Source organism: Cupressus sempervirens, chromosome 4 (genome assembly GCF_028749045.1).
Source record: "Cupressus sempervirens isolate cs-2001-9-10 chromosome 4, ASM2874904v1, whole genome shotgun sequence".
NCBI lineage: Eukaryota > Viridiplantae > Streptophyta > Pinopsida > Cupressales > Cupressaceae > Cupressus > Cupressus sempervirens.
Window position 1 is genome coordinate 338053968 of NC_143121.1, and position 14000 is coordinate 338067967.

The following is a 14000-nucleotide window of genomic DNA, read 5'->3' on the forward strand; positions in this document are numbered from 1 at the left end:
ATGTTCTACACATGTACACATGTAAGTATTTTAGTCATTAAACCACTTTGAATCTTAATTATATATACTAAATTGAACCCTAAACCTTGTAGGATTTGAGCAAATAAGCCAATCAAATCCACAAAGCCTTCGAATCCCTGCATGCAAAAACCTGTCACAGAAGAAAAAGACGAGAAGAGGCAAGGGTTTTGCTAAAAAATGGAGATAGAAGAAAAGTTGCTCTCAAAATGAAAAATGCATAAGAGATAATGAAGAAAGTAAAATGCTCATCCTTATAAAGGTGAGATAGAAACCCTAAACTAAAAAGCTAGGTTGCACAATATAATTAAAAAAATATTAATTATATGCACCTACAAGATAGCTTAAGAAAACTAGAGTAATATGAAAATTAATTAATTAAATCAAAGTGATTTAATTAATAAGTGCAAACAAATAATTACTCTAACACCCCCCCTTAAGCGAAGCTTAGGAGGTAAGCTAACCTAGCACAACTATGAAAGTAGAATTGGGTCCCGGCAACAAGGCCTGATCAGGTACACAATTACAACAAAATATCTATAAAGAGGAGAAATAGAGAAAACCACATGGGAAAAACCCTACTCCAAAAAGAGATAGCAAAGAATGTTCCAGAAGAAGGAACAAAGAGATCAGAAGAGAATCATTGAAGCATGAAGAATCGCAAAACTCTGTCAAAATGCTAATCTGTAGAACCTCCATGGAAATAGAAGGCACGAACCAAGCATGTCTATATGGTAGATGATCCATCTCACTGAAATGCATAGGTAGCCAGCTACTGCAATCGCCTAGTATGTAGGATCAGGTACTAAATACATATCTCACACCAATGAACCATCAACCAAAGAAGCATAGAACAACAATATAACCCCCCGTCAATGCAAGTGAGGTGACAGGCAGCTGAAAAGGTGGGCCAAAAAAATCTCCTACAACATAGGAACCAGACACATCGAGAGTGAGGTACAAACACCAATAAAGGCACGTGTCATCAACACTGCATGAGAAAAAAGAGAAAGAGGGCCTATAAGCGGCAAACAATTATCCCCCCCATGGCACTTTATATAATAGTGCGAGTACAACGAATCACAATGATGAAAAGGATCCCGAAACACAAGAGTGGCACTTTATCTCAGTGCGTTGCATAAAAATTCTTACAATGAATATCAAAAATGATCAAAAAAGACATAAGGCTGAAACAACAGAAGGTAGAGCCCAAAACAAAGCAACTGAAGCAACAAAATCGATCCCCGGACCTGAAACAAACAGGATATCCACCAGAATGCTAAAAAGAAAAAGATTGAATAGGATATGCCTAGAACAGAATCTGGAACAACAACCAGCATCACTAGAAAGAGCACAGAAAGAGCTTTCTAGCGATATAAAGAAGTCCAAAAATGGAGATCGGATGCTCAAGATACGCCTCTCGGAGTGCAAAACAGAACATCTAGCTTTGACTGCCAAAACAGGCAACCAAACTACATCAAAACTCAAAAACACCTATACCAGCATCTCCATCTTGGAACCAGCTTTTCGGTGCATTTTTCAAATTAAAAAAATACGTCCGTATGCTCGAGTTACGGAAGAAAAACCTCCAGGGCCTCTGAAAAAGCATGAAAATTTATTTTTTAAAATAAAAATAATAATAATAAAAACTTTTAAAAAATCTGCCACCCTTGCTAGCTGAGGCGGAGCGGAGGAGGCGGCAGAGCCGCTGGCGACGAAGGAGGGCGGGAGGCGCTGCTCTGGCGGAGCTAAGGCGGTGCCGCGGTCGGAGCTGCTACGGGTCGTTGGGTGGTAACCGCCAGTGGTTCCGCTGCAGTTAGTAAACTGCCGCGGATTTAAAACGGCGCTGTAAAATTTTTTTTGTATTTTTTTAGTTTTTTGCCTCGATCCACATGCCACGGGCCGTACGACCCTGTTCAACAAAAAAATTTGCCTCCCAGATCAAAGTTGTCCAAATCGGACAAATTTTATATCAAAACAGGGGTTTTAACGCCTTCTTAATCCATCTGTGAGGTCTGTTTGGCCTCAAACTGCTCTGAAAATCAGTGATCCCCCTGTTTTCTCTGAAAAACACCAGATCTGATCTGCCAAACCCTTGTTCTCCCTTTTTCTTGAAACACTGAACAAGCTACAATAGATCTAGCTCTGATACCATGTAGGATTTGAGCAAATAAGCCAATCAAATCCACAAAGCCTTCGAATCCCTGCATGCAAAAACCTGTCACAGAAGAAAAAGACGAGAAGAGGCAAGGGTTTTGCTAAAAAATGGAGATAGAAGAAAAGTTGCTCTCAAAATGAAAAATGCATAAGAGATAATGAAGAAAGTACAATGCTCATCCTTATAAAGGTGAGATAGAAACCCTAAACTAAAAAGCTAGGTTGCACAATATAATTAATAAAATATTAATTATATGCACCTACAAGATAGCTTAAGCAAACTAGAGTAATAGGAAAATTAATTAATTAAATCAAAGTGATTTAATTAATAAGTGCAAACAAATAATTACTCTAACAAACCTAACACTTTTAACCAAATTAGACTCTCACATAAATTAAATGGACCCCTAACCATAACTCTAAAATAGGTAATTTACTTAACATAAAATTAAACATATATTTAAAATGCTAAACCCTAACTCAAAATGGTGATTCCTTTAATAGTAACCTTGATTGCCAAACCATATCCCTAATTTAATAAACCCCATATTAGTATAAATTATAAAATCTAGATCCTAGAAAGATTACGTTAAATGATCTTATCTTAATTTTAACGCCTAATCTTAAATGGTACACACCCACTAAATTTAAACCCAAATCCTAACCTTAATTTCTCAAATGTGACCATAGATGATAAACCCTAATCCTAAATATATAAAACTATAAAAAAAATTTACTATCAAAAGACATATATTGGGAAAGAAATCAAATACACATGTACCTTTCTTCCTTCTATAGTATCTTGCTAAATTTTTTTGACAATTTTCTTCTTCTTGTTCCTCCATTCTATTTCCTACAGACTTACTTGCTCTTTTATTTTTTGTCCCATCACAAATTCTTTTGCAAAGTTCAAAAAAAAAAACAAGTTGTATATATTTCCTCCCAATTGAAGTGTTATTTTTCTGCTAATTATGATTGTAAAATAAAGTAATTGATTATTCAATTATATGGGAATAGAAAAATTGAAAGAAAAAAAAAGGTCTACACAAGTTTCGATCGAAATTACCTAAGTACTTTTGATCAAAAGTAACTAGGTAGCATTCAACCTATGGTTAATCAAGCTAGGTAGTTTCAATCAAAACTACCTTAAATAGGTTTCTATCAATACTTACAAAATAGTCTCGATAGCAAGTAGGTTTCTATCAAAACTACCAAACTAGACATGTTTCAACAAAGGCTATAAGATTTCAGTTATTTTGTGGCTTTCAAGCTCAATTTCTATGTTTGGATGGAACACTGAAGACACGTCATTTTGCATGGTAGAAGTACGCAAAATGAGCTTTCTAGTGACTATGGATTTGTTATATGTTGATTTTTTTAGGTATACATTTTTTGATGTGAATTAAATAAAGGTTCATCATCCAAAATAAACCTCTATATTGGACGCTCATGGAAAAATACTAACTAAGAGAATAGTTTTTTTGAAAAATAACTAAAAGCTTTGTATTCAATTTCTCTTTTAATTAGAAAAATAAATTTTCAAATTGGGCAAATATATAATAAGTTACATGCATAAAAAAATAGTGTATGTCAAAATTAGAGTTAGGTCAACTTTAAACACTAATAAAATATGAAATACTAAGGATAAAGATATTAGACCATCTCCATGAGTTTGGTATGGATGTTAACAAACTAAATTTAAAATAATCACATTCATATATATTGTAGAGAAAAAGTTATGCAAGTCAAAAATAGTGCTACTTAAAAAATTAGGTTTTTGACAACATACCAATTTTTCATGGGAGAAAAAATAATTCAATCAAATTGATTTCTACATACATACATACATACATACATACATACATACATATATACATACATACATATATATATATAATCTACAGAGAAATTTCTAAATGACCCTAATTTACTTCATCTTCAAATTACTAACCATTAAATGACAATTTACATCCGAAAGTGAAAATTCACAATTCAGTGTCAGTTTAGGAAAATTTGTGTAATCCACTATTGTGGGTTCACCCAAAACTAACTAAACTTTGGACTTGAAATGTAATGTCCCCATTTTAGCAGTTGACCAAGTGTGTGTGTGTTAGCCTTGTTCTACATGGTCTCGAGGGATAACGAAGGGTTTAATGGGATCTTGGAGTGTTTTGGCCTAATCATTTCCAGTTTGGGCCAAAACGAAGTTGATTTACTCAGTTTCAGGCATACTTACTATTTTTAGTAAGTCGACAGGACATAGTGCAAGTCAATTTTGGTGATTGGATTCGATACTCCTCGGTGAGAGCTTTTCGATGAGCTATCACTCACATTATTCGGAGTCTGATTGCTAATACATTTTAATGCCTGAAGTTTTATTAAAGTAACGTCTAATTTAATTGTAAAATATTAAAGTGTTACTTTAATATTTATTTTATGGTGATGTGTACCCAAGGGAGACATAAGGGGTATTTTAATATATGTTTTATATATTACACATCTTTTATCCCACATTGCCCATATGAGTTGAGCGGACCCTTGGAAATAGAATAAAAGGAAGCATTTGTGGCTTCATTAGGCAGGTTGAATATGAGAAGAAATTGGTGTGTGAGTTGCAGCTCCGTTCTTGGCATTTGAGGATGTCTATCCTCTCTTGTAACATTCTAGACATCATTCCCTTGGGGTTTGGCCTTTGGAATTCTTTTTTATTGGCTTCATTATCAGGAAATTTAGTTGCATTTCGGGCTACAGGCAGATTTGGTATTTTGCTCATATCTTCTTCACTACTTGTCCAACGCTTATGCCGCTTTGAGGGAATGGTATTATGAAGGTAGTCGACTGATTGAAGGATAAAGTATTGTAGCAACAAGTTTGAAAGCATGGACTGGAGTATTATGTCAATACTGCTGAAGTAATTAGTGAGTTGATAAATTTGCCATGTGTTTGGTGAAAATAACATTTTATTAGCTGCAGTTCATTTCCACTTTGCATATTATTGTAGTTTCTTTCTTGTTTATGTTGTATGATACCAATTCCATGCATGAAACACAAAAAACAAATAAATGTTTGATTTTTGGAGCTATAAGGGGTTTAAAACATTAAACGGAGAAATAAGAAGTTGAATGCAAACTGTTTGACATAATTCCTTTCAGCAATTTGGTTTAGTTTTTTTTGGGACATCCAGGGGTGCCCATTATAGTGGTATTAGAGCTATAAGTCCTGCCATCTTGTGGAGGTCTTATAGGGAATTTGGAACAGCCAGATAGAGGGAAAAAGTGTTTGATGAAATGTCAAAACACTAAAATCAGGAATAAGTAAAAACACAGGCTAAGCATTTATGTTTGAACATGCGACAGGGGTCTTATAATTTTTGTGATACCAGAGCAAGACAAAATAGGATTTTAGACTTGCAAAGCAAACAGTCTAGTACGTCCGTGCAGGTGGACATTGAATCCAACCATACAGACACAAAGGAGATATTCTTTGATCAGGACAATAATATGGGTGATCGAGATGACAGGAATACAGGATTAGGCAGAGGCAGAAATGCTGGTCCAGATCAGGGGGAGGTACTATTTAGACAGTTACTAGATACATTAGAGCAGGGGAAGCGTATGCAGCAGGAGCAAAATAGGCAAATGGACATGATGTTGCAGCTCATGGCTAGACAGATGGGTGTCAATATTAATCCAGGTGATGCCAACAACAGAAACAATAACAACGAGGGAAACAATAACAACGGGGGAAACAATAACCATGGAGGCCAAGGCAACAACAATGGTCCTGAGAATAACTTTAATGGTAATAATGGACACGGCAACAATAGGAATGAGGCTGATAACTTTAGACACATTACACGTCCAGCACGGACTGCGAGCTCGAGACCTCTTCTACCCACTTTCCCACCCAGAGATCCGGTTCAACCAGTAAATGAACCATAGATTACCAAGTTACAGGATCAATTCAGGAGGGACTGGGAGGCTAGTGGACTGGAGTTTCAGGCGGATATTTCTCTTAGAGATTATATGGACTTGAGGATGAGACACATGCCTAAAGTAGGAGGGAGGAATCAAAATTTTGAGCTGAGGAAGAAAGTTGGAAAATTTTCTTTACCTTATTATGATGCTTCAGGGAAGATAACTGCCCAAGCTTGGGTGCAGAAGGTAGATACATACTTGCAGCTAAATCCTATGCTTGAGGAGGAGGCTATCAAGTATGCAGCTATGCACTTGGATGGCGTTACACATGAATGGTGCCATCATGGCATGGTGACTTTGGGGCATAATCAGATTACATCCTATGAGGAATTCATCAAAACATTGATTGAGAGATTTGACACTAAGGATCCCGAGTTACATTTCAAGGAGCTAGCACAATTAAAATAGCTAGGTTCTGTGGATGCTTACATTGCCGAGTTTCAGCGCTTGTCTATACTTGTTACTGATATCTCTCCTAGGAGATTGGTGGTGTTATTTTGTGATGGTCTTGCTGATCCATTATGAGGTTGGGTGAAGGGACATGATTCACTCACCTTAGCTGAAGCAACTAAAAAGGCATGAGATTTAGCCCCTTCAGTATACAAAGGAAAAAACCATTCAATAGATTCTTCCTACCGCAAGGACAAAGACAAAAAACCATTTCAGAAAGAGTATAGCAAACCCAAAGAAGGATCAAAAGGACTAGACAATGAAACCTTGAATGAACTTCGAAAGAAGAAGCTGTGCTTCCATTGTAGAGAGCCTTGGGACTTATTTCATAAATGTTCTCTCAAGACTAAGGCAAATCAAATGGAGTATTTTTCAGTAGAAGAGTCAGAGTTAGAAGGGGAGGATTAGCACTCTGATTCAGATGAGGGTAACACTATAGAGGAGAGAAACATTCCTAAGGATGATAGATCGTTGGTACGCTTGACAGGGGCCCAAAAGGCAATCACATTTAAGTTCACGGGTACTATCCAGGGGCAAAAAGTGATATCTCTTATTGACACTGGGGCTACACATAACTTCATAGATGCACAGTTGGTAGCCAGGAGAGGGTTATAGACAGAGGAGCATGATGGGTTTAGAGTCATGGTGGCTAACAGTGATAAGTTATTATGCACTCGGAAGATATCTAATCTTCGCATCAGGTTTGGAGATGGCTACGAGTTGGAGGATGAGTTCTATGTTGTGGACATGGGAGATTATGATGTCATCCTCGGCATGAAATGGATGGCTTCACTAGTTGAGTACACACTCAATCTAGCAAAATTGGAGATGAGATTCCAACATGAGGGCAGAACTGTGGTACTTAGAGGACTTTTAGATGGAGGTTGCAGAGTAGTGTCCTTGAGGAGAATGCAGAGACTTTTTTGTCATGATGACATAGAGTGGGGGGCAGAGTGCTACATCATGCCAACTTCACGAGAGCCACAAGAAAAGAGTCATCCACCAGATGTCCAGAAGATACTTGATAGACACGCTAAAGTATTTAGCGATATTCCTCATGGGGTTCCTCCTGACAGAGGGATGGAACATGTTATTGAGCTCGAGGAGGGAGCCAAACCAGTTATGATTACTCCCTATCGTCATCCTAAGAAACACAAGGATGAGATAGAGAAGGCGATTAAGGATTTGTTGGAGATAGGGCATATCAGGCCCAATAATAGCCCCTTTGCTTCAATAGTAGTATTGGTAAAGAAGAAGGATGGAACGATGCGCATGTGCATCGATTACAGGGCACTGAATAAGAAAACAATTAAAAACAGGTATCCCATTCCTAGGATTGATGAGCTGATTGATGAGTTGCATGGGGCATGCTTCTTCACCAAAATTGATTTGCGATTCGGATACCATCAGATCAGGATGAGAGCAAAGGACATTGAGAAAACAGCCTTCCGATGTCACTATGGCCACTTTGAGTTCATGGTTATGCCATTTGGTCTAACCAATGCACCTGCTACATTTCAAAGTTGTATGAACCAGGTATTCAGGAAGCAGCTGAGGAGATTTGTCTTGATCTTCTTTGATGACATCTTGGTCTTCAGTAAGACTTGGGAGGAGCACTTACATCATCTGGAGGAGGTGTTATCTATTCTGGAGAGAGAGTCATTGTATGCCAAGGAATCTAAATGTGAGTTTGGCATGACTGAGCTCCTTTACCTTGGGCATATCATTAGTGCAGATGGCGTTCAGGTTGATCCCGAAAAGATTAGAGCTATTGTAGAGTGGCCTACTCCCACAAACCTTACACAGCTTAAGGGATTCTTTGGTTTATGTGGTTTTTATAGGAGGTTTGTTAAGGGATTCTCATAGATTGCTACACCCTTGACAGATCTTACCAGGAAAGGAGCCTTCGTGTGGACAGGGGCAGCACAGAGGTGTTTTGAGCATTTCAAGCAGGTAATGTCTTCATGTCCAGTTCTAGCTCTACCAGATTTCACGAAGCCTTTTGAGCTTTATTGTGATGCATTAGGTGATGGGATTGGAGTAGTATTGATGCAGGAGAAGCATCCCATTGCATTCGAGAGTAGGAAGCTCCAGGGAGCTGAGAAAAGTTATTCTATCTATGACCAGGAGATGTTGGCCATAATGCATGCATTGGCCAAATTTCAATCATATTTGGTAGGTGTATGTTTTGTGATCAAGACTGATCACAACAGTATTAAATACTTCATGAGCCAACGTGATCTTAATGACCGGCAACAAAAATGGGTGACTAAATTGCAGGCTTATGATTTTGACATAGAATTTGTCAAAGGTAAGAAAAATGTGGTGGCTGATGCCTTATCTCGGAGACCTCACTTATGTGCTCTGGCAGAGATTGCAGGAGATTGGAGAGATCAGATTATAGCAGAGTATGTCAGAGATGCTTGGGCTTTTGGATTGATTTCAGGTACCATACAAGATGATCGCTATGAGGTGATAGATGGATTGATTAGAGTTCAGGATAGGGTTTATTTGATTCCGTCATCACATTTGAGAGAGCCGATACTGAAGGCATTTCATGATGCACCCACAGCTGGACCTCCGGGGGTCTTCAAGACCTACAGGCAGATCCGAGAGCGGTTTTCATGGAAAGGGCTCAAGGATGATGTTCAGAGGTATGTCAGGGAGTGTGTGGTTTGTCAACAGAATAAGGGAGAGCACACATTTCCTGCAGGTTTATTACAGCCCTTGCCCATTCTTGATAGGAAATGGGAAAGTATTTCAATGGACTTCATCACTGGTTTACCACGAGTGCAGGGAAGGGATTGCATCTATGTGGTGGTGGACTAGTTGATGAAGTTTTCTCACTTCTTTGCTATTCTATCCACTTACACAATAGCACAGGTGGTAGATCTTTTCTTTAGAGAGATATTCAGGTTACATGGGCTGCCCAGATTCATTGTCAGCGATTGGGATAGTAAGTTTATGAGTGTTTTTTGGCAAGATTTGTTTAGGTTGTGTGGTACAAATCTTACACCTAGCACTAGTTATCATCCGCAAACAGATGGGCAAACAGAGATTGTGAATAAATGGGCGGAAGGATATTTGAGGAACTATGTAACTACACAACAAAAGGCTTGGATCAGATGGTTGCATATGGGAGAGTATTGTTATAACACCACTTATCATATGTCCATCAAGATGACTCCTTTCATGGCACTCTATGGTTATGAAGCACCTAGCTTCATGGATCTAGTTTTGGGGGACAGTAGAGTGCCCAAAGCCAAAACCTTATTGCAGGATAGTTAGGACATCCTAAAAGTGCTCAAAGAGAATATACAATAGGCCTAGAATCAATAGAAATTGTATGCTGATCAGCACCGAATAGAGCGTAGCTTCGAGGTAGGGGATATGGTTTACTTGAGGCTACAACCATATAGATAGTCATTGCTCAAGAAGAGCGGAGCTAAAAAGTTGAAACCTAGATTTTATGGTCCCTACAGGGTGATTCGCAAAGTGGGCAAAGTCACCTATGAGCTTGAGCTTCCAGAGGGCAATCGAGTGCACAATGTGTTTCATGTGTCTAGGCTTAAGAAAGCCATTGGTCAGAGTGTAGTGCCTTCTACAGATTTACCCCCTTTGGATGAGGAGGGGAAGCTTGTGTTAGTACCTGAGGCTATTCTAGACACCAGAGAGAGGAAGCTTAGAAACAGGATAGTGAAGGAGTATTTGGTCAGATGGAAAGACCTACCGGAGGAAGATTCTACATGGGAGAGTGAACAGGTTATTCAGCGGGCTGGACTAAGATTTCTTGAGGACAAGCAATTTCAAGGGGGGTGGACTGTAATGTCCCCATTTTAGCAATTGACCAAGTGTGTGTGCGTTAGCCTTGTTCTACATGGTCCCGAGGGCTAACGAAGGGTTTAATGGGATCATGGAGTGTTTTGGCCTAGTCATTTCCAGTTTGGGCCAAAACGAAGTTGATTTACTCAATTTCAGGCATACTTACTATTTTTAGTAAGTCGGCAGGACATAGTGCAGGTCAAATTTGGTGATTGGATTCGATACTCCTTGGTGAGAGCTCTCTGATGAGCTATCACTCGCATTATTCGGAGTCCGATTGCTAATACATTTTAATGCCTGAAGTTTTATTAAAGTAACGTCTAATTTAATTGTAAAATATTAAAGTGTTACTTTAATATTTATTTTATGGTGATGTGTACCCAAGGGAGACATAAGGGGTATTTTAATATATGTTTTATATATTACACATCTTTTATCCCACATTGCCCATATGATTTGAGTGGACCCTTGGAAATAGAATAAAAGGAAGCATTTGTGGCTTCATTAGGCAGGTTGAATATGAGAAGAAATTGGTGTCAGAGTGTAGTGCCTTCTGCAGATTTACCCCCTTTGGATGAGGAGGGGAAGCTTGTGTTAGTACCTGAGGCTATTCTGGACACCAGAGAGAGGAAGCTTAGAAACAGGATAGTGAAGGAGTATTTGGTCAGATGGAAAGACCTGCCGGAGGAAGATTCTACATAGGAGAGTGAACAGGTTATTCAGCAGGCTGGACTGAGATTGCTTGAGGACAAGCAATTTCAAGGGGGGCGGACTGTAATGTCCCCATTTTAGCAATTGACCAAGTGTGTGTGCGTTAGCCTTGATCTACATGGTCCCGAGGGCTAACAAAGGGTTTAATGGGATCCTGGAGTGTTTTGGCCTAATCATTTCCAGTTTGGGCCAAAACGAAGTTGATTTACTTAGTTTCAGACATACTTACTATTTTTAGTAAGTCGGCAGGACATAGTGCAGGTCAATTTTGGTGATTGGATTCGATACTCCTTGGTGAGAGCTTTTCGATGAGCTATCACTTGCATTATTCGAAGTCCGATTGCTAATACATTTTAATGCCTAAAGTTTTATTAAAGTAACGTCTAATTTAATTGTAAAATATTAAAGTGTTACTTTAATATTTATTTTATGGTGATGTGTACCCAAGGGAGACATAAGGGGTATTTTAATATATGTTTTATATATTACACATCTTTTATCCCACATTGCCCATATGAGTTGAGTGGACCCTTGGAAATAGAATAAAAGGAAGCATTTGTGGCTTCATTAGGCAGGTTGAATATGAGAAGAAATTGGTGTGTGAGTTGCAGCTCCGTTCTTGGCATTTGAGGACATCTATCCTCTCTTGTAACATTATAGACGTCATTCCCTTGGGGTTTGGCCTTTGGAATTCTTTGTTATTGGCTTCATTATCAGGCAGTTTAGTTGCATTTCGAGCTACAGGCAGATTTGGTATTTTGCTCATATCTTCTTCACTACTTGTCCGACGCTTGTGCTGCTTTGAGGGAATGGTATTATGAAGGTAGTGGACTGATTGAAGGACAAAGTATTGTAGCAGCAAGTTTGAAAGCATGGGCTGGAGTATTATGTCAATACTGCTGAAGTAATTAGTGAGTTGATAAATCTGCCATGTATTTGGTTTTATGAATTCTGAAAATAACATTTTATTAGCCGCAGTTCATTTCCACTTTGCATATTATTGTAGTTTCTTTCTTGTTTATGTTGTATGATACCAATTCCATGCAGGAAACACAACAAACAAATAAACGTTTGATTTCCGAAGTTATAAGGGGTTTAAAACATTAAACAGAGAAATAAGAAGTTGAATGCAAACTGTTTGACATAATTCCTTTCAACAATTTGGTTTAGTTTTTTTTAGGACATCCAGGGGTGCCCATTACATGAAACCCATTATGCCAATAAAATTAAAATCTTTCTTTTGACTCCCATCATCCCTACTTGTAAAACTTGGTTGATTGAATAAGTAAAGATGAACAAGAGAGTGGACATGCTTGGAAAAAACCTCTATTGATAACCCAAATACTTCTATTTTCTAGAAGCATACCTAGGAATAGAAATGGTCATTCTTGCACCTTGAAAGAGTAGAAAGCTTACCCATGTAAATGCAAAAGCAAATATGAGCTTGAAGATTAGATTCTTCTAATCAAATTCATGATTTGGGCAAATAAATCTAATAGAATAAATCAATCTAGTAAAAACCCATTTCAGGGAATCCCAAACCCATTTCATCTTCCTTGAATATGTAAGATATTGTTCCTTTATGGATTTTTTGCATTTTAGACCCATTTTCTAAAGCCAAAAAGTCATACATGTATTGGTTATAATTAAAGTTAAATATAGAATTTATAACCAAAATTTTGAATCTTTTCAAACCATTATAGATTCAATTCCTTATAAATGATTCACAAAGTTGGATTAGATTCACTAGAACATTGTGCAATGACTGAAAATGGTATCTAGATCATGAGATCTTCATTCAAGGATAAATAAGTTGTACATGCATTCATATTAGAATATTTGTAATGGAAAAAAAGGGTTAATATATTGCCTAACAAGTTGGAGGGAGGGGGTGGGGGCTTATAAAGGAAAATAAGTGTGGGAGGTGACAAAAAAGGAGTTTGGGACTACATTTTTTGAAAATAGGGGAATTCTTTAGTATGTGATGAATGTGTGTGCTATGACTTAGGTTCAATAAGTGAATCTCTCGTCACCTAGATACTTATTTCAAGAATGGGTTAACCCACAGTATTGGGCCACATTTTTTGGGGAGAAGGAATTCCTCATTTTTAGTCAAGTCCAAAAATTTGAGGTTTCAATCAAAAGTGACTTTCAAACAAAAGCCTTTTTTTACTTTTGATCAAAATCCACAAAAGATTGTCATTTTATAGAAAGTGGGTTTTCATTGAAAATCTTTTTTAAAATATTTTTTATTCATTTTAAGGGGTTTTGATTGAAACCCACTACATAGGGGGTTTAATCAAAATCCCTTATTAAAGGGATTTTGATCATAAGAAAAATATCCAAAATACTAATTTGTATTCCCTAGAATTTTAGTGACTTTTTATAGATAGGGGTTTCTACCAAAACCCCATAGTTTCAATAGAAACCCCTTTCAATCACCTACTCAAATAATTGTTCCCCAAAAATCCATGTAATTTTTGCAATTTTATGGCCTTCTGAGATCAATAAGAGGGTTCAAATGAGATAGTATTGAGAAACGTATATGCATGACAAAAGTACTCTAACGCTTCAATAATTATTATTTTAAAATATTTTGATTTAAATATGCATATTTTTTAGATTAATTGAATATAAGTTTCTTACCAAATATCAACCTCTATGATGGAAAAATAACAAACAAGAAAAAAGATTCTTAAAAAAAACTATACAGTAGGTGTTGAACTCCTCTTTATATTAAAAGAAATGAAATTAGACAAATGAACATATGTTGAAATTATAGTTATGTCAACTTGAAACATTAGTAAAATATAAATTATTGAGGATAGAGTCATGGAACCAATTGCAATATTAACTATGGATGCT